Source organism: Podarcis bocagei, assembly GCF_964188305.1.
Source record: "Podarcis bocagei genome assembly, chromosome: 6".
In the NCBI taxonomy this organism is placed as follows: Eukaryota; Metazoa; Chordata; class Lepidosauria; order Squamata; family Lacertidae; genus Podarcis; species Podarcis bocagei.
Genome location: NC_138130.1, coordinates 88,537,850 through 88,557,495, shown reverse-complemented (window position 1 = coordinate 88,557,495; position 19,646 = coordinate 88,537,850). Strand labels below are relative to the sequence as shown.

General features: G+C 41.0%; 1 protein-coding gene across 8 annotated transcripts in view; it reads left to right on the top strand.

Moving 5' to 3' along the window:
- YAP1 (Yes1 associated transcriptional regulator) overlaps positions 1 to 19,646 on the top strand; it is a 78,786-nt gene that overhangs the window by 8,183 nt on the left and 50,957 nt on the right. The gene's annotated exons all lie outside the window — the stretch shown is intronic.

Here is a 19,646-nt window from a genome sequence, read left to right as displayed (position 1 = left end):
CAGCGGCAAATCTTTGTGCTTAAAAAACAACAACTGGTAGAATTAATACCTTGTGCTTCATCTGAAGGCCATATCCTTGTTTGACAGTGTGGGGTCATGCTGAAAATTGTATTGTCAGTTTTAAAATGTGTACTTTTAACTTTATGCAATTAAGCAATTTGCATATCACTAATAAACACATAGTATTTTAAGACTTTTGATAGTATATGGGAATGGTTGTAACTCTGTTATACATATTTCACAATGGAAAGGTTCCAGATTCTCTGTTAGAAAGGACTTTGGGGTTGCAGAGGTGAGAGATCTTGAAGAGTCACTGCAAGTTAATAGAGACAGTAACAGTGGGCTGATAAGGTAGTTTCATGCTTTCATATAGAACTAGGAACAGCAAAAGTGTGAGTTGGGGGGCAGGTTCTTCCCCCCCTTAAAACTCAGTATTTTTGCCACCACGACTTCTCTGGAATAATGAAGAGCACTTTTTTAAAAAGCTATGATTTTGTAGATATGTTTAACTATTTATGGGCCATAGGTCTGCCCATCCCTACTTTTTAAGTTCATATGCTCACTTGATTGTAGGCTGGCTTTGCACACTTTCTATACCTCTAGAATGTAGGACAGGATGGGACCTCATGGATGCCTGGTTCTGAAAGTTCCATTAAAGCAGGTCTTGTCATGCTCAACTAATCCATCCTGATCAGACCCTATCATTTGACATTACTAGTCCCATAAACATATTTATATAGAAATTTCTATCCCACTCATCTAATGCAGTTCATTCTTTTCACGATAAACCATGGTTTATTGTGACAGCCATACCGCTTTTAAAATATCATGGTGGTTAAGAAAGTGAACTGTGAAGCACAAGAACCGGGCTAAAAATCTTTCCTTAGCCTGTACTTGTCTGGTGACCTTCGGCAAGCCTTGGCTCACAATATGGAAATGAAACTGACTTGCTTTGCAGGGTGCTTGTGAGGCTTGCTGAGATAATGAATGTGAAGCTGTTGTGCAGTAAGCAATATAAAAACACCAGGTAGTTATTGGGGAAAATGACAGTGTTCAAGGGAGTAAAGAGTAAGTCGGTGCATGGATCTAGTGCGTGTTAATAACAGCCCTGTGTTTTAAGACCGTGTGGGCATTTTACAGCATCATCTCATCAGATTTTCCATTGCCTTTCCTTAAGAAAAATTAAGGATTGTAGTCGTTAATTCTTCTTGTTGGCCTCCTTAGACATCTGCCGTAAGGAAGTAAGGCGGCATATAGATTTTGAAGTATTTAAAATAAGATTGCATTGTTGGATCCATGGGGCAAGGCTGTAGCAGAAAAAGTTCCAGCTTGAATCCTTGGAATCCTGCAGTTAGGTCTGAGAGACAGTACTGCATAAAAACCCCAAGTAGCTTCCGGTTAGGGAAGATCATACTGAGTTAGATGGAGCAATGGTCTGATTTGGCTGGCTGGCTCTATCTATCTATCTATCTATATCTATCTATCTATCTATCTATCTATCTATCTATCTATCTATCTATCATCTATCTATCTATCTATCTATCTATCTATCTATCTATATCACTACCTATAGCAAATGGTCTAAGTGTGGGGTGCACAAAAACATAAGTATAAGGTATAAGGAACCCTCTCAATTCATATTATTTTAGCAGTAATTATTTTCAACTCAAGTGCATTTTGGGAGCAATCCTATACACAAGATGCTTGTGTACAGCAAGCCAGTGAAAAGTACCAAATTCCATTCAGGAGTGGGGCTTCTGCTAAGCCTGGCAGAAGGTAAACAAGCCTTTAAAACGGTGTTTCAGTAACACCCCACTTTTTGCTGGGTTGCCAGGTCACGTGACCAGACTGAATGTGCTTAGGATTCGCTCTGAGTTTCCCCTCTCTGGTCCTGCCCCAACCACGGCCCCTTTCCAGGGCTTACCAGGCTGCCCGCATTGTGGGGAGACAAACCAATGTATCCCCCAGCTGAACTGAGGTTGGGGAAGTTACAGTGGTGTAGACTGGCTGCCTCCCAGTTCAGCCAGAAATCTACTGGATCCTAACCCCAAGCATCTAGCAGACCTTGCTATGGATTTTCTCCCTTAGGGTTGCAGTCTATGGGTTCTTTTCAGCCAAGTCCTACTCAGAGCAGACTCTTTTAAATTAACCAAACTAAGTTAGTCATATATAACTTCAGTCAATTTACCCTGAGTAGAAGTAGTGTTGATTTCCACCCCGTTTATCTAATTCAGTTCAAGAATATAGGACTTGGAAACCGCATATTGCAGTAGACAGTTCAGCAAAATTCCTTTTTTTTAAACAAGCTGTTCTAAAAAGAGGAGAAAAACGAACGTAAGCCTTTGTGTAACTGGTTTTCCAACCTATGCAGATTTAGGTGAAAGCAGAGGAACAGTTTGATCATGGCCATTTTTTTTTGACAGTTTTATTATTGCTACAGAAAAGTCTTCCTGCTCCTATGAGTGATCTCCTCCCTCTCTCACTGGTCTTTTCTTGGTATCTGTTTCAAAGGGTCAGGTTTCCATAAGGACAATAAAGAGCCTGAGACTGGAAAGTACACACAAGTCTGGCAAACTCATCTGCATGAGCAAGATCATTTGTTCTCAAGCAGACATCCAAAGTAAATGATTGAAAGAGCTGCTAGCTGTGAAGGATGTGTCTTGAAGGGGGGAAAAGAGTAGAAACAAACCAGGTTGTTAGGAAGGAAAATAAAGGCTGTGCTTTTTTTTGAACCTCTCCCTGCTGGGTCACATGCTGATCTGGGGAGATTTTAAACAGCTTAATAAACTGTTTTTCTTTCTGCTTTTCCTTGGGTGCTGCTGTGGTTTGGGAGAATCTGAGGACAGTTCTGAAAGTTCTGCTTAGGCCCGAAGAACAACAACATGGACACTCCTATATAGATTTTGTGTGTTGTGGAGATGTACCAGACCCGCTGTTCTGTGTAAAACGATTTCTTATTACTTTGTAACCTAGGTTACCTAAGTTTAAAGAATAACTTGTTTTGAAATTCTGTTTTTAGCAGAAATAAATGCATGAAGTCATCTTAAAGCTGTAGTCTTTTTTTAAAAAAACACAGCTGATAGAAATGCAACTGATAATATTCTCATTGTCTGCAACACAGAATATAGAGAGAGAAAGAGAGAATGTGCACATGTGAGCACTTTAAAATTAATATTCGCTCACATTAAACTACAGCAGGTCTTTTTAATTTGACAATCAGCCTCTCAATCACGCGAATTAGAGGCTTTGCCTTTCTTTCTCCTCGTTCCTTCATACTGCCACCTCTTCCAAATTCTGACCATGAGATTGTCGCTGGTGCCAAATCAATTAGGATTGGTAGTGGAAGTCTGCACAAATTGGTGTTTAGCACAGGATAGTCCTTAATGTTAGAGAAAGGGACAGAGCTGTGTGTACAGCTTTTGCAGTTCTGTCCAGAAGCAGCACTATGGTACCTACATGTTTGGCTCTCCCACGCTGGGTTGTATGCCCTCTTTACTGGAGAAAATGGCTCCTCTGACAAATCAAGCAGACAAATAATACGTTATATGGAGGTTCTTTTTATTTTCTGTTACTCCACTTGAAACCTAATTGTGGGCGCTCTTCACTGACGCTTGGCTTCCTGTTCTGACTTCAGGATTCACATTTGACCAAGAGCAGTTTAATATTGCGTTACTGCTGGAAGATCCAGCAATAGTTCATTGCTGCTCCCTGTGGACTGCTTGAAAAAAGCGTGCACAGTTCAGGAAAAAGTGTGTAGCTTTCCTACTGGAAAGAAGTGGTTGGGTAGAGGTGTGCTTTGAAAAAGCAGTATTGCCCGATGTAAGTCAGTATGGGATAGAAAAAGTACTATTTAGAAAAAGTACTGTTTCTTCTCAAGATTGGGAACACCTGCAATGCATGGCTCTAGCCTTGGTTTTTGGTGAATATGTTAAGCGGTACAGGTTCTGCATTAGTAGCTTTTTAAAAAGACCGTCAGAATTAATGAGACCTGATTGCTGGCTGGACAGAATAAAGTTAAAATGGAAAATGGAAAGCAACTGTTTAAAAATAATCTCCAGTTTTTGGTACAATTTGGCCTAGCTGCTACTGCACCATATTAATCTACCTAACAGCCTGTTTCATTTGTTCTGGCAGAACAGACATTAATGCAGTGTGTGTGTTTGTAAATGCTGTTAAGTTATAAGTAAATGAACAGTTAGCATGGAGTATTGATTGTCTGCCAATGCAGTGTCATAACTGGTGATGATCATCTGTACTAGAGACAGGTAACACTTGGTATCCAGTTTTTAATTGTTGATACATGGTGGTTTTGGTCCTAGGGCATGATTTTGAAGATGTACAAGACTTGCTGAAGATAAGCAAGTCTGAGACTGGTTAGTAGCTGGATAAGGGTATCCTGTCTTTGGTTCCATCTTGGAAGAAAAATGGGCTATAGATATTGTCACTTTGCATCTGAAATGAAATCCAGAAACAGCGGTGTAATTAACTATTTGTTTGCTTGTTTGTTTGCTCATGACAAACTGTGATGGCACATGAACGAACAGGCAGGTGACAGTACTTAATCATGTACAAAGTTAATTCTCTTGTTAGAAATAGCACCAGTTATCTTTCTAGCTGAAGCATCTTATGGTAAATCACACAAGTAACTTTATGTTAAGAGATGGCATGCAAATGTTCTATACAGAAATATTTCCAGACAAGTTGAGAGAAAATGTTTGTAATCCCAGTAATATGGTTTAAAATGTGTTTAATGAAAGCAGACCTACTGATCCCAAAATATGGGTTAAAACATGTTTAATATAAACAAACCTATTAATAATGTGAAAAGTCTTAAAATTTTAATGCATGGCTCCCAATTAAACATGCTGTAACTTGCGGTTGGTTGTTCAGAGTAGACCCATTGTGGACTTTACTAATTTAGTCATTGATTTCAATGGGTCTAACCTGTGTCTGATGTGTTACGTATGTGTAAAACAACATGTTATTGTATTACTACTGAAAAAAGAATATTGTATCAGGTTCAGTGGGATTCTTTAAAGTTTTAAAAAAATACTTCTTATATGACAATCTCTGTTAATACTACTGTATTCAGCCAGCTATTATGATGTTGATAGTGCTTTAAATGACTCTTGGAAATTGTTGTCAAGAGAATCTGAACCTTACAGTGTGAATTGTAAGGTCTGGGGGAATAAAACTCTTTGAATTAATGAACACTGATTTAAAGCAATTATTTGATTTGAGACCACTAGATTCTCAGGGCTAATAACATCTCAATATGCATAGGATGCTACCCATTCAATACAGTTTTCTTTTTTTATAAGAGCTTAGCACTACCCATTGGAAAGTTCATTTTTGTACACTCCCAATGGAATGCCATGTTTGTTTATCATTTATTTTAATGGGGAGTGTGCAGGAGAGCTTTGCAGTAGATTGCGCCTCAAATTTAGACTAACCTGATAGATAATAGGTTTATCTCACTTAGTTAGATAATTAGGATAATTAAAAAATGTTTCCATAGAAGAATGCTTTAGTTGAGATGACTCTCAGGCTCCCTTCCGACTCTACACTTCTATGATTCTGTTCTGTGATTCTATTTTTTTGTTCAAAATAAAAAAATTCCTTCCTGTAGCACCTTAAAGACCAACTAAGTTAGTTCTTGGTATAAGCTTTCGTGTGCATGCACACTTCTTCAGATTTTTTGTTCAGTTAGCTCTTAACTTGTATTACTCAAAACATCCGTCAACTCATTATTCATTCATTATGAATTCTAAATATGAATTCCTTAATGTCATTCAGTTAATCCCACATTAGTCTAATACATTTATTAAATGATGAGAGAGAGAGTGAATCTTGCCATGACACTACTGGAGAGAAACAAAATACCTCCTGGCCATCGTTTTCAAATAGTGCCTGGATGCTTTGCTCTCAGCAGAGTAGCTGCACAGTATCTTTCCCCCTGTGGGTAGAAAAGTACGGTAGTTCAGAGGGATAAATTGTATTGTGTGAAAAGAATTTAGGGTAGCCCCTCTTTCAGCTGTTTCTCTGCTCAAATTTCCCTGCTCCCCAAGGCATCTTTTGGTTTATTGTTTGCTATTTTTGCCTCCAGTATGCAGATGTGGCTTTTGTATTAGAGTTCCTCAAAGTTAAGGTAGGGCCAGAGGGCTGCTAGAAGAGGGTCAGATGTGTTTGTGTGACTTGACTGCACCAGGAAACAGGGCAAATTGGAAGGCTGCATATTGTAGCCATTGTGTTGGCTGGCCCTAGCGGGGCAGTACCACATAGCAAGCTTCTCCACTTCCCTTAAGGGCCAGCCTTTTGGGGGGTATATCACCTGTTTGTGAAACTTCACCAGCTCCACCTTTCCTTTTTTTGACATACAGTGGTACCTCTGGTTACATACGCTTCAGGTTACAGACTCTGCTAACCCAGAAATAGTACCTCGGGTTAAGAACTTTGCTTCAGGATGAGAACAGAAATCGTGCTCCGGCAGCGCAGCAGCAGCAGGAGGCCCCATTAGTTAAAGTGGTGCCTTCAGGTTAAGAACAGTTTCAGGTTAAGTATGGACCTCCGGAATGAATTAAGTACTTAACCCAAGGTACCACTGTATTTGTTGATGAGCAAATGCTGCAAGGTGTTAGTGTTTATTTCTGAGAGCTACTACTGGGTGTTGCAGTTACAACAGGAAGCTTCCAGTTCCTCCACGGTACTGCCTCACGTATTGTTTCTTTTTCATCTTTCCAGTATGCTGATGTAGGTCAGTGTGTACACCCCATGGATGCCGAAGCTTTGAAAGTTTTAATTCAGACAGGATGGAGTTGTGGTCAAACAGGAAGAGCAAGGCGCTTGGCTGCTTTCTGTTGACTCCACAAACCCTTGCCTGCCTGAGGCGGCTCTTAGGCTTAAGGAGCCTTGGACAGTTTTGGCTTAGACTTGGTAGCGAACCTTCTTGAGAACTGCTTTTGTGGTCACGACTACGGTTGAATTGAAAGCAAGAATGGCTAGCCAAGGCTCACTATTTGGTAGATAGGAGTGAAATGTTGTCCTGCAGAGCTCACATTCGTTTTGGTGGGGTTTGTACCTCTAGTGTCTGGGTGTTGGCAGAAGAGTGCTTGGAATGGGCCCATGTACCATGCAAATGGCAAGCAGAACAGACATCTGTGTTGCTTTTGAAATGCTTCCTGTTGGCCAGCTGTAAGTTGACATTGCAGTGAACTATGAAGTGGGGGTTTGGCTTCCATCTTTTAAGACAAAAAAGCAAGCTCTAATTAGCAGCAGATGATGATTTGCAGACCCATATCTTGAAGAGGTTGTTTTTTCCCCCAGGTGTGCTTTTGCTGGTGTCTTCTAAGTAGAAGCAAGTTGGATGGTTTGACGTCATAGACTCCTGCATCTAATCCCTGTACAGACTCTTGCAACACTCATTAATCATGCCGCATGCTGAGGAAACTGTTACTGATCACCCCAGCTGTCTTCTGTAGTTAACTTTCTCTGCAGGAAACTGCTCTTCCAAGGAGTTTGTCAACAACTTCCTATTTTCTCTTTCAGCTGTTGTATAGCTTCCTGAATGAACTGGCCACAAGTTTTCAATTTGTATCTGTGGGTGCTGTTGGGGATGTTGACACAACCCGAGTGTTAAAACTTAACCCGGATGAGGTTGCTAGGTGTGTTATGCCTTCAGTGTATGAACTGGGCAAGCCAAAGGCAAAATGTGTGATAATCGCCCCTTTAAGAAAACAGAATGGCTTGTTTCACAAGAACTTCATAAAATCAAAATGCAAAAATCGTAGGTTTGTATCTGAAAAGGACAGAAGATTGTCACTGGGGGCGGTTTATGCTAAGTACATAAATCGGAAATTTGTATTAGAGTAACTTGGGTAATGGTATCCTCCTATGAAAAGGATTAGGTGGTTGGAAAGTCCATGGAGAACAACTGTCAGGTTGAATAAACATTTCTGGACTAGAGGAACAAATGGGAAGATGCCTTGGACCAGCCAGACATTGTTGATTCTTTTACCTGAGCAAACTAATGATTTATTCATTTTTCAGACTTTACTATTTCACACAGTTCTGCTTCTGCTAATTCAGAAGGGAGTCAGGTACTACACTGACCATGCATTTCATTTAATTGTTAAATTTATATCCTGCCCTTCCTTCCAAAGTAGCCAATATTGCCCACTAGTTATTGCCCATGTGCCTTACTTCAATAACCGTACAAGTAAAAAAATTAAATTGAGCTGACCACACTGTAGAATCACGATGAGTACAAATGTACAGACTTGACTGTATTAAAAGTGACCAGAGGAAAACTTTATTTGGCAACTCGGTTTAAAAACTGAGCTCAGTTGAGTTGGTATGGTGTTCATAAATCAATCTGGTCCTGAATGTTCTTTTTCTGGTGCAAATCCCATTCATTCTGAAGGCATGTGTGCCAACTTCTGAAGATTTAGGCAGATGAATTGCACTTTTAGCATTGCTCCTGTTTTTGTTATGGGTGTATTGACCACATAGATTCATGTAGTTCTCAAAATGAACAGACTTTTCCCACATACTCAGTACTAATGTGTTGTGAATTGGTCTTGTGCCAACTGTTGCCGTTTCATCCTTTGTGTGTGTGCGTGTTATGGGCAGTTATTGGGCAGCTTGCACATCTACCCTGCTTTTTGCCTTTCCTTTTATTTCTTGCACACTTGGTTGAAATTCTCTAGTGTGACTTCTCTGTTGTACCTTACTTGTACGTAGTACTGGATTGTGTGAAAGCAGAAGATGAGTACTGGTATAGAGTGTATGCAAAGTGCATTGAGCTCTGACTGTGCCACCAAACCTAGTGTCTTGGTGATATTGATAAATTCTCATGTAGCTTCTAAACATCGCCTCTCTGTGGGGAGCATAAATCATGTCATGATGCTCGTATGATCACACTCCTATTCTGTCCGGATGAACATTAGGGTGCACATACGCATCTGTGCAGTGCTTTTTTCTAGAAAAAACAGATGTAGGTACTCACCATGAAGTTGTTAGAGTAAGTGCCACACTTTTTAACAACAACAAAAAGGGGTGCTGGTACTGCGTACCCTTGAGTACCCCCTTAAAAAAAAAGACACTGCATCTGTGTTTGCCACCTATCTTCCAAGGTGCTCAGGCGGGCAAATAAGGAGCTGTGTTTCAGCTGCGTAATGTTTCTGTGAGGTTGGCCGTGCTGAGACAATAATTTGTCAAAGGCCTGGGTAGGATATTATTTGGTAAGTCTTATGTTCACTGCCTTGAGATTCCTGGAGGAGAAGTGAGATATAAAATTGGGGATCCAAGCGGTCCCAGTTGCCACAGAGTTGGTATACTACTTAGAGATCCAGAGTAATATTTGTGGCATGGTCCTGCTACCAAGGATCTGTTAGACACAATGAGACTTTGATTTACTGGTATGTTCAGTTCTGATGGCAAGAATATAGTCATACTTTGGTTTTTGAACTGCATAGTTCTCGGATGTTTTGGCTCCCAAACGCCGCAAACCCAGATGTGACTGTTCCAGTTTGCAAACTATTTTTGGAAGCCAAAAGTCCAACGGGGCTTCCGCGGCTTCCAATTGGCTACAGGACCTTCCTGCAGCCAACCAGAAGCCGTGCTTTGATTTCCAAACATTTTGGAAGTCGAACTGACTTCCGGAACAGATTCCATTCCACTTCCAAGGTACGACTGTGTAGCAGTTGCCAAATAATTGCAAACATTTTAAAATCAGCAGGCACCAGGCAAATGTTTGTGTTGTAAAGTTCTTGTTGGATACAAATAGAGCAAAAGATATCTGTAATCCGAAAACTTAAATTTTGCTGAGAGAAATCAGTGTTGAAATGCTGGTGTGGAAAATGCAGCTTTGCAAAATAACTGTCCTATCTAGGGAGCTTGGGGGAGTGTCTGCCTATTTGCCTTAGTCTTCTTGAGGCAAAGCTATGAGAGAAAAGGGAGCGCTGGCAGCTTGGTGGGTGGGCATTGAAGGCAAGAGTGACATGCTAAATACCGCACTGCAGCTTAAAAAACAAAACACTGATAACATCCTTGGAGTGAGTGCTCTGCTACGTGCAGAGCTGCTGGAAAAAGAAGATTGGAAAGGAGGGGTTTTAAGCAGATATACTTATGAACATATAGGCCACATGGTGAAACACAAAAGCATAATATATCATAGTTCAAAGTAGGGCAGTCCTAGGAAATAAGTGTTGATTTTTCTGTCAATGGCAGCGTGTGGTGGTGTACTTCTGCTCATTTAAAATAAACCCTACCTTCCTGTTTGATAACAGGCCTCCAAGGTGGCTGATAAGTGAAAATAAATACATGCTAAAGAGTTGTTTCATTAAGGTAGTGGTGACGATGATTTTAGTTATTTATTTAGGAGTATTTATACCCCACCTACTAATTAAAAGTTCTCAAGGCAGTTTGCATTGTATTGAAAACACAAACAAACTGATATAAAACAAACTGATAAAATAGTCACTGCAGCAGGACAAAGGTGTACCATATTTTTCCGTATATAAGACAGAGGTTTTTTTTTTTGCTAAAAACAAAAAGTCAAAAATTGGGGGTTGTCTTATACATGGTGAATGCACAGGGTTTGGGTTCTAGCTCTGGTGCGGGCAGCCCTGGCTTTGGTTCGGGTTCTGGCACTGGTGGTCTGGGTTTGGGGTTGGGATCTGGCTCGGGCAGCCTGGGTTTGGGATCTGGCCCAGGTGGCCCGGGTTCGAGTTCAGGCTTTGGCTCTGTCCTGATTTTTTAATTTAGGGTTAAAAAAATTAGGGGTTGTCTTATACATGGGGATGTCTTGTACATGGGAAAATGCTTGCTGGAGCTGATGTTTGTAGTTCAGCAGCATTTGTAGGGCCATAGTTTCCTCACATTTGCTCTAAGGCCAGACTATAAGCAATTGCTGCAAATGAGTTTACTTAAACCCAGGCCTGCCCCAAAACAAAAGGAGCTAATGTTTGATGGGATGCTAAAACCACTGCCATTAGGTTTTTCCCCCTCAACCAAGCTCTGGTATTCACTTGGAGAGATTTAAATTGTAGGTGCGGGAGGGGGGGCTCACCCCCCTTCTCTGCACATTTCCCTTTTGCTATAAAAATTGATATCCCACCCCAGTCTGTCGCCGACTCATGTACTTTGGCCCTAAGGTTGGTTTCATTGTACAGGAAAATCAAAACTTCCAACTGTGAAACAGGATGTTGTTCCTTTAAAGAACGGAAATTGTTTGTTCATGTTTCTGGCTGCCCAAATACTATAGCAGAGGGCTTTCTAGCAACTTTATACGGCTGCCATGGAAGCACCTTTATTTGCTCAGGTCTTGACCTCCCCAAGAGGCAAACAAGAGTTGGTTATAAATCATGGCACTTGCTCCTCTAACCCCTCACCCTGCTGTCTCATTATTTTCTTCTCCAACCCCTCCCCCAACGTAGCTAGAGAGCAAGAGTAGTTAAACTGGTTAGTTCTCATCTGGTTTATGGTTTTATGAGCAATGTGATGTCTCACGGTACATCTTAAATTACCAAAGGAAAATATTTAAATAAATGTCCTTTTGAAATTCATGCTATGCAAACTTATTTTGCAAGCTCTTGAACTTGCACTGTATTTCGCTGTGTGAAGCTGGAAACAAAACAGTATGCTCCAATATGTTGGGAGTAATCCCCATTGAATGAAGTGAGTCTTGCCTCAAAGTAAACATATGTAGAATTGTGCAGAAGGGGACTCCAGGGACCACAAATTTTGACTTGGCTATGAAGACCAGGCAAAATTTGGGGGCGGGGGCCCCTGGTGTAAGGAACTGTCATTTGCAGAACTAAATAGAACCTTTATATAAATTTGGAACATTATGTCTTTGTAAAGATGAGACAAGTCTGCTTGGTTCCTTGTATAGCAGCAAATCAAGGTCACTTACTTGAAGACTTAATTTTCCAAAAGCAAAGGATCTGAATTTGGCAAAATATTTTTCAACTAGATGGAAAATAGAGGTTTCAGCTGTTTGGTGAAACCCCAAAGAGGTGAGTTCTCAGGAGTGCCACAAGCAATTTATTTAAAAGCCCAGTGCATTTTGGATAAGTTCCCTTGTCTGGGGCATCTTAGAAAGAGATAGATATAGCACAGAAATGGAGCTAATTTATTGTCTCGTTGGTCCTTTAATTTATTGAAGCTGACATGCTGCTTTATTATATAGTGATAATGATAATTTCACCCTCTATTTTCACACAGGAAACCTTGATACAGTAAGCTCACAACTTACACACATTTAGCTTTACACAATTGGCAAAACTTGTTTAGCAACATTAAAAAGGGGGCTAGCGTTCGGGGGGGGGGCCTTTGGCAATGCCAACTGCCATTGCACCCAGTGTCTTCTGATTATACATTGATTTTGGCTTTAGACAGGGCCCCCAGAATTTACCCCCACGTAAATTGAGGACTTGCTATATCCTAAATAGAAATTGAGTGCTTCAGCGATACTGACCAATGCTTAACAGTACAAGTCTTGTTTAAAACATTTCCTGCCCTGCATTGATTTCACAATTGGCAACCATTTAATGTAATTGCAAGTGGCTGAATAAATGAAGACTCATTTAAAACATTTTGTTAAAGGAAACGTCTTTCATCTTTCAGGAATAACAGGAATTTGTTTTCTGAAGAACAGGAATTCATGCAGGTGTGCGCACAGAACCAGATTTTCCAAAAAGAGAGGCAGGGCTTCCTTGGTGTGTTTTGGCAGAGCTGGGTTTTCCTACCTGACAGCCACATATGACTCCTCTTCCTGCTCTTCTCCAAACAACCACTGAAATGCAAGCAGCCAAAAGGGAGGAGCTGTTATGCTTTTGTTCCTTCATGGCTTCTTCCTTTCTTGAGGAACAGAGACCACCAAGTGCAATGCCTCTGTCTGTCTTAGTCGTGGTATAGAACTAGGCACTGCTAGAGTCTAGGGCTCTCCCTTGGCCTACTTATGAGCCCATCCATTTATCTGAAATAAGCACCTAAAACATTTATGCTTTGGCTGTACTGAAAAATATAGTTCAGGCATGTCCAGGACTTGGTTTGCCCCAAGGCAAGACAGCATTTCATTCACCTGTGCTGTAAAAGTTCTTTTAAATGTAATTGCACTGTCCAGTTTTCAGTACTTCGGAAGGAGTAAATGTACTGTATTAAATTACTAACCTGTATCTTTAGTGTTTTCAGGGCAGTTCATTATATAAATAAAATAATAACGCTCAGCCATAAAATTCTGTAACAATAGATACACAGAAGCCTTTCAAATTGAGGGAAACCGCTTACCAAATAATTAGAATGCTGCTTTTCAAAGGTTGTGCCAGTGGATATGGTGAGAGTTTTGGATCTTGGAGACAAATACTGGAACTTATGTCTTTGTATTGCCTTGGGAATGACCTAGTCAGAAGCTAGCTTTTATTGGAAAGCTACTTTGAGATGGGCAAAAGCATTGACAAATCAAGTCCTCATCTCAATGCTACGTCTCAGTCCATCCTTCCCCACTATAAACTGGATGAGAATGTAAATAAAAGGCTAACTGGATCCAAATCTGAACTTCTGTGGTCCAACCCTCTAACCGCCATACAGTATTGGGTTTCATTTTAAGCTGTTTGGCACCTCCTGCAAAACCAAATTGTTCACTGAACTTTGCAGTTCAATACATTTAAGAGACCTTAGGAAAGTTGCTGGCTCTTCAGATTGGTATTCATACCACTTGCCTTTGGCAAATCAACTTGAATTTAATTGTGGTCTTTCGGAAAAGCATAGCCATTAAAATTCTTAAGAGGATTGGACAAGCTAATAGTATGACAACGGCAAGGTTATTAAGTTGAGATATAACTAAAGTTGATAAACTCTTGAGATCTTCTATTGGCTAAAGTTGTGCATGTTTGGTGGGGAAGAAGGCATGCAGACCATTAATATTGCATCAGCTGCAAACTTGTTTGGTATAGTTTGAGTATGAGTGTCGGGTAAGAGGAGACAGTGGGAAAGAAAACACAAAAATTCAATCTGATAAGGTAAAGGTAGATTACTACATTTGAAAATAAAAGCATTTGTAAATCACGGAAAACACTGCTGATAACCCCATGCCCATCCCTGGACGTAAGATGCCTGCCAGAATAAACATTGCCTCTAGAAAACAATCCCACTTGAGCTTAGGCAAACACCTGGGAGGAAGAGCATTAGAGAACAGCCAATACAACTCTTGTGCCACCGCCATTCATGACTTTCTTGGTGTGACTAGCACTGTTGAACACACAGCAGGCCATGAGGATTGTTGTGGAAGGGGTGGTCTTATCCGATGGCACTCTTCTTATTAGGTCAAAGCTCCACCTACTTCAGCATTCTGCTTTGTACAGTGGTCAACCAGGTGCCTCTGAGAGCCACAGGCAACAGCTCCACCCTTTTTGCCTGGAAACTTTGATTCGATGATATACACCCTTTGAAATGGAGGCTCCATAGTCATGACCAATAGACTTATTCGTGAACTTACCTAATCTCCCTTTCATTACATCTAAATATATGGCCATCATCACATAGGATTCCAAAACCTATACATTATGTGAAGGTTACAAACAGGAATCTTGCAGGGATTGGTACCCAAGCTACTGAAGGCTACACACTGAAAGTAAAATGATGAAAATGGCAAAGAGTATCCCCCCCCCCCAATTATCAAATATAAACAAGCTTGACAGTTCTACTCTGGGATGTCGTTGCCCCTATGCAAGTTGCAAGGTCTTTATAGTACTCTGTTTCAACATCATTTACCTTGATAGATTTGATACCGGAGGTGGAAAATCCAAATTGCAGCATCTTCATATTCCCCATTAACTTTAGCAGAACCGTCTCTTGATTTATGGTCTCATACAGATTCTGTTCATTTTGGAGGAGTGCTTTCTGCTGGATTTTGCTTCTTGGGGTCAGGTCTATCTTATGACACTCAAACTCTGCTGCCTGAGGTGTGTCAACTAATGGCAAGGCCTTTCAACTTTTGATGGGAGAGGGGTAAAAACTGGAAGCTAGCAGTTTTGGCTCGTGATCAGAGCTGACTAAAATGTTTTAAACATTCAAGTATCTCCCATCTGTAGGAATCCATGCTGAAATTAATTTTCTAAAGCAGCGTTGACAGTTCTTTAGCTTTTACTGTTAACAATCAATTAGTACCTTAAAGGTTTTTTCTTCTTCTACATTTCTTTCCTCGGGGCTGCAACCTGAATCCTGTTTATGCAGAGCTGCTGAGCAAGGTGGAGATTGACTTGCAATCTTAATTGATTCCTCCACCCTTTAGTTCTGCTGAAGGAAGAGTTCAAAACTTTTGCTGTGTAAACTTTGCTCTCTTAAAATGGCTTCCGGTTCTTCGCTTTCCCAGCAAAAAGTAGGGAGGAATAGGTTAATAACTTTCAAAGTAAGTTAACTTAGCTGAAATAATAACTAGAGAGGTCACATGGGCAGAGTTGAGGAAAGAGCAATTCAGTCTCTTTAAGCATTTCCCACCCCAGCTTTTAAGTTTGCATCAGGTAAGGGATGCGCTAGGAAACCCAAATAGAAAATCATACATCATGTTGTACAAAGGGCTTCGAAGGATTGCTTTTTTTATTCATTCTGAGCCGCAGCTTAGTGTTTACCCCAGCAAATATTTCAATTGATCTGTTATGGCTGACCTCAGAAATACTTCCCCCCCACCCCGCCTTTGTTCTAGTAACCTGAGGGAGTATGAAACTTAATACCCAGCAGCCATATTGGCCTAGATTTGAACTCCTATAAAATTCTATTCATCTTGAGATTCATTTTGGAATATTTTGAGTGTGCGTGTTGGGAGTTAGGGTCTGAGTTAATGCATGGTGTCTTTGCCAGAGGCCACAGAATTTAGAGCATCAAGTTGCTTAAGAAGAAGGGAGAGATTCCAACATAAAGACAAACCGGTTGGAGCGGTTTTTAGGTGGGTGTTCCTTCACTAATACATCATCGTTACTTTAATTTTTTAACATGTTGTTTATGAAGCAGGCTCCTACTATTGCGTTCAAACATCTTGCTTGGAGAATGCTAATACTTCTGAGTTCAGAATATAATTGATTGTGACTCATATCATGAGTAGTACCCTACTGCAAATGCAAAAAGACATAAATTCGTGCTAGCTATATCCAACTACTAAGTTTTACTCTGATTAGACTTAATGGATCCAAGTGAGTCACATTCATCAGTTGCAGTTGGTCTACTCTTGGGAATGGCCAGTGTTGGATACAGTTCTCCGTCTCTGCTGTTCCTACCTTGAAAATTGAATTTTCATAAGGGAATGGGAAACTGCGCAACGCTCTGGCATCTTGCTAGAACTCTTCCTGTTGGAGGAGCAACCATATCAGTTACATCAAGTTAAAAAATATTTACAGTATTTACATGTAGGCTAATAACAAAGTTTTCAGGTTGTTTTACAATAATATAAATGCATCCTAATTATCATAAGTTGCTTTCTTTCCACTCTGCAAGTTTCTTTCTATCTATCTATCTATCTATCTATCTATCTATCTATGCCAGTGTGGTGTAGTGGTTAAGAGCGGTAGTCTTGCAATCTGGGGAACCGGGTTCGCGTCTCCGCTCCTCCACATGCAGCTGCTGGGTGACCTTGGGCCAGTCACACTTCTCTGAAGTCTCTCAGCCCCACTCACCTCACAGAGTGTTTGTTGTGGGGGAGGAAGGGAAAGGAGAATGTTAGCCGCATTGAGACTCCTTAGGGTAGTGATAAAGCGGGATATCAAATCCTCTTCTTCTTCTTCTTCTATGCGCTCCCCCAAAAAGGTTAGGCTGAATTAATGGTGGTTTTGTTCTAGAAAGACTAAACAAAACACAAAGTTTACATTCCATTTTTACTATATGAAAAGCAAACTAAATATTTAAATTAAGTAAACCTTGCAGTTTGTAGCTTTTGCAGTGTGTGTGTGCGCGCACACAGCTTCATGGTGTTGCTTATTAACTTCTGTAGAGTAGGCACATAAACTATAAACTGTTTATGTTGAATCTGAGGCAGTGGAAGTAGCCTGGTCTCCCTGCGCTTTGCTGTGACATGTAAACATATCTACACCTACATACCCAACTTCTGCAATATTTACCACCAATTCTGAGGTTAAAGAACAGAACATTAAGGGGCATGTGCATGTTGAAGTGTGTATGTGTAGGCAAGATTTAGCTGTTTCGGCAAACACATAGAGTACACACAATCTTTTACAAGGGCATTACATATAGCTGTGTGTGTCTGAATATACCTTCTGAAAGAAATATGCAACACAAACCAGGCTTACTGAGCAGAAGGGTGTTGGATTTTGTCTTCTGCACAGCAGTATTCATGACTGGTCATACTTGTCAATTGACCCAATGATCTTAATAAGCCAAATGTTACTGTTGGGCTTGTCCAAATAAGGATGTGCACGACCACTTTCTCTAGTTAACCTTGCTTATTTAATTGCTGAACTTTGAAAAGCTAGAGTAAATTTTGGTGTGGTAATTTGTGACTATGTGGTTGCAAAGCAGGAGATGTTTATTCTCTGAGCAGAGTGTAATGGGTTTCCCATCATGCTGTTGCTACTACTTTCAGGAAGTTTGGCAGGGATAAGCATGCATGAACAGTTTCTCTCTTCAAGGCACCCACTTGCCACACATGCCACACGTTTGTTCTGGCATTACAAAAATGAGCAGATGTAAGCATCAGACTAATGTGCCTTTTTTTCCTGTGTCCTCATCACATTTTGTTACGTAAGCTTCTTTTGGGTGGGGGCCTATCTTCTCTTAACATTGTAAAGCAAGGAACATAGCTCAGGTGGTTAGAGCATGGTGCTGATAATGCCAAGGTTGCAGGTTCAATCCCCATATGGGACAGCTGCATATTCCTGCATTGCAGGGGGTTGAACGAGATAATCCTCAGGGTCCCTTCCAGCTCTACGCTTCTGTGATTCTGTGTGTGGTTTGGCACTATATATAAATACTAATATAAATACTATAGTCTGCCAGGTTCAGTTGAAGTGGTTGGCCATGGTTTGTGATAAATTGCCACCTAAAGTTTATCTCATGAAGGAAGGGGGAGTACAAGGACCTTAGGCCTGCATCTCCTTTTTTGTGATGCCAAACTATGTTTTGGTGTGGCATTTGGTTCTGCATACTTTCAAGAATCAAACATACATCTTCTTTGGCGATCACTCGTAGCCGAGTAAGATTGTCTTCCATAAACATGGTTTTAACAATGAATCTGTAAGTGACTGTGGAGGCCAATTCTGGATCCACACATCCTTCCACAGTGGGGACACTGGTTTCCGGGCGGGAGTTGATCACGGTGTGGATTTGCCAAGCGTGCCTTCCTCTTAGCACGTTTCTCCCTTGCGTCCTGAGTTTGAGTGTCTTCAAAGCCCATGACACCTTTGGTAAAGGCTGTTCTCCAACTGGAGCGCTCGCAGGCCAGTGTTTCCCAGTTGTCAGTGTTTATACTACATTTTTAAAGATTTGCCTTGAAACAGTCTTTAAACCTCTTTTGTTGACCACCAGCATTATGCTTTCCATTTTTAAGTTCGGAATAGAGTAGTTGCTTTGGAAGACAATCATCATTAAAGCAATACTTTAATAACATAATTATTTCAAATTCAAATTCTTATTACAGTCGTACCTTGCTTTGCAGCCGGGATCAATTCCGGAGCCCCGGCCGCTAGCCGAAAAGGATGCAAGCAAAGCGCTGCGTCTGTGCATGCATGCATTCAGAGCAGTTTGTGCTTCTGCACATGCACAAAGCGCGATTTAGCACTTCTGCACATGCGCACGGGGCAAACCTGGAAGTAGTCCGTTCTGGTACTTCCAAGTTTGCTGCGGACGTTCGCCGGAATGGACACTAGAGGCGGACGTTCGCGGAGGATCAGCTACAGAATGTACATTTAACATAGCAACATTAACAGGAAAAAAAATCTTAAACATTTCAAAAGAAAACACTAGTAAAGGAAGTCAAATGTAAAAACAACATAAGAAGAGATCAAAATATTGTAAGTACAGTAGACCCTCGAGTTATGTACCACTCTGGATACGTAACTTTCGGGTTGCATGCACAGAAGTGCTCTATCACAATGCACGTGTGCACTGAAGTGGCGCCTCCAGTTATGGACTTTTTGAGTTAAGTACAGACCCCCAGAACAAATTTAATTTGTATCTGGAGGGTCCACTGTACAGAACATAATTGCTGCTGTTGCTGCTAGTCCTGCCCAATGGTGGTTTATGGTGGGTGGCAGCTGTGGAATCTCAGTCTCAATGACCCGGGTCTGCACTAAGGAACAGCCAAGATGGTCTCTGGCCTCTTCAGTAGCCGCAGCCTTTGTAGCTGGAGTCAATCAGGGCTCTGCCCTCCCAGGGAAGGTAAAAAAGGGACTGCAAGGCATTGAGCAGGTCTTCCTAGACTCACAGCCAATATAGCTTTAGGCCTTTGTTAAACTCATGAGTAGTTCTGTCCTTAAGCAAAGGATATTGTCAGGCTGGAGCTTGCTCACTGCTGGCTTCAGTAGGAAGCCCACAGTAAATACACTATTGAACTGGAGAGCTCGGTTGGTTAGAGCCTGAGGCTGATAATAACACCAAGGTTACAGGTTTGATCCCCATAATGCTTTATTTTTATTTTGAAA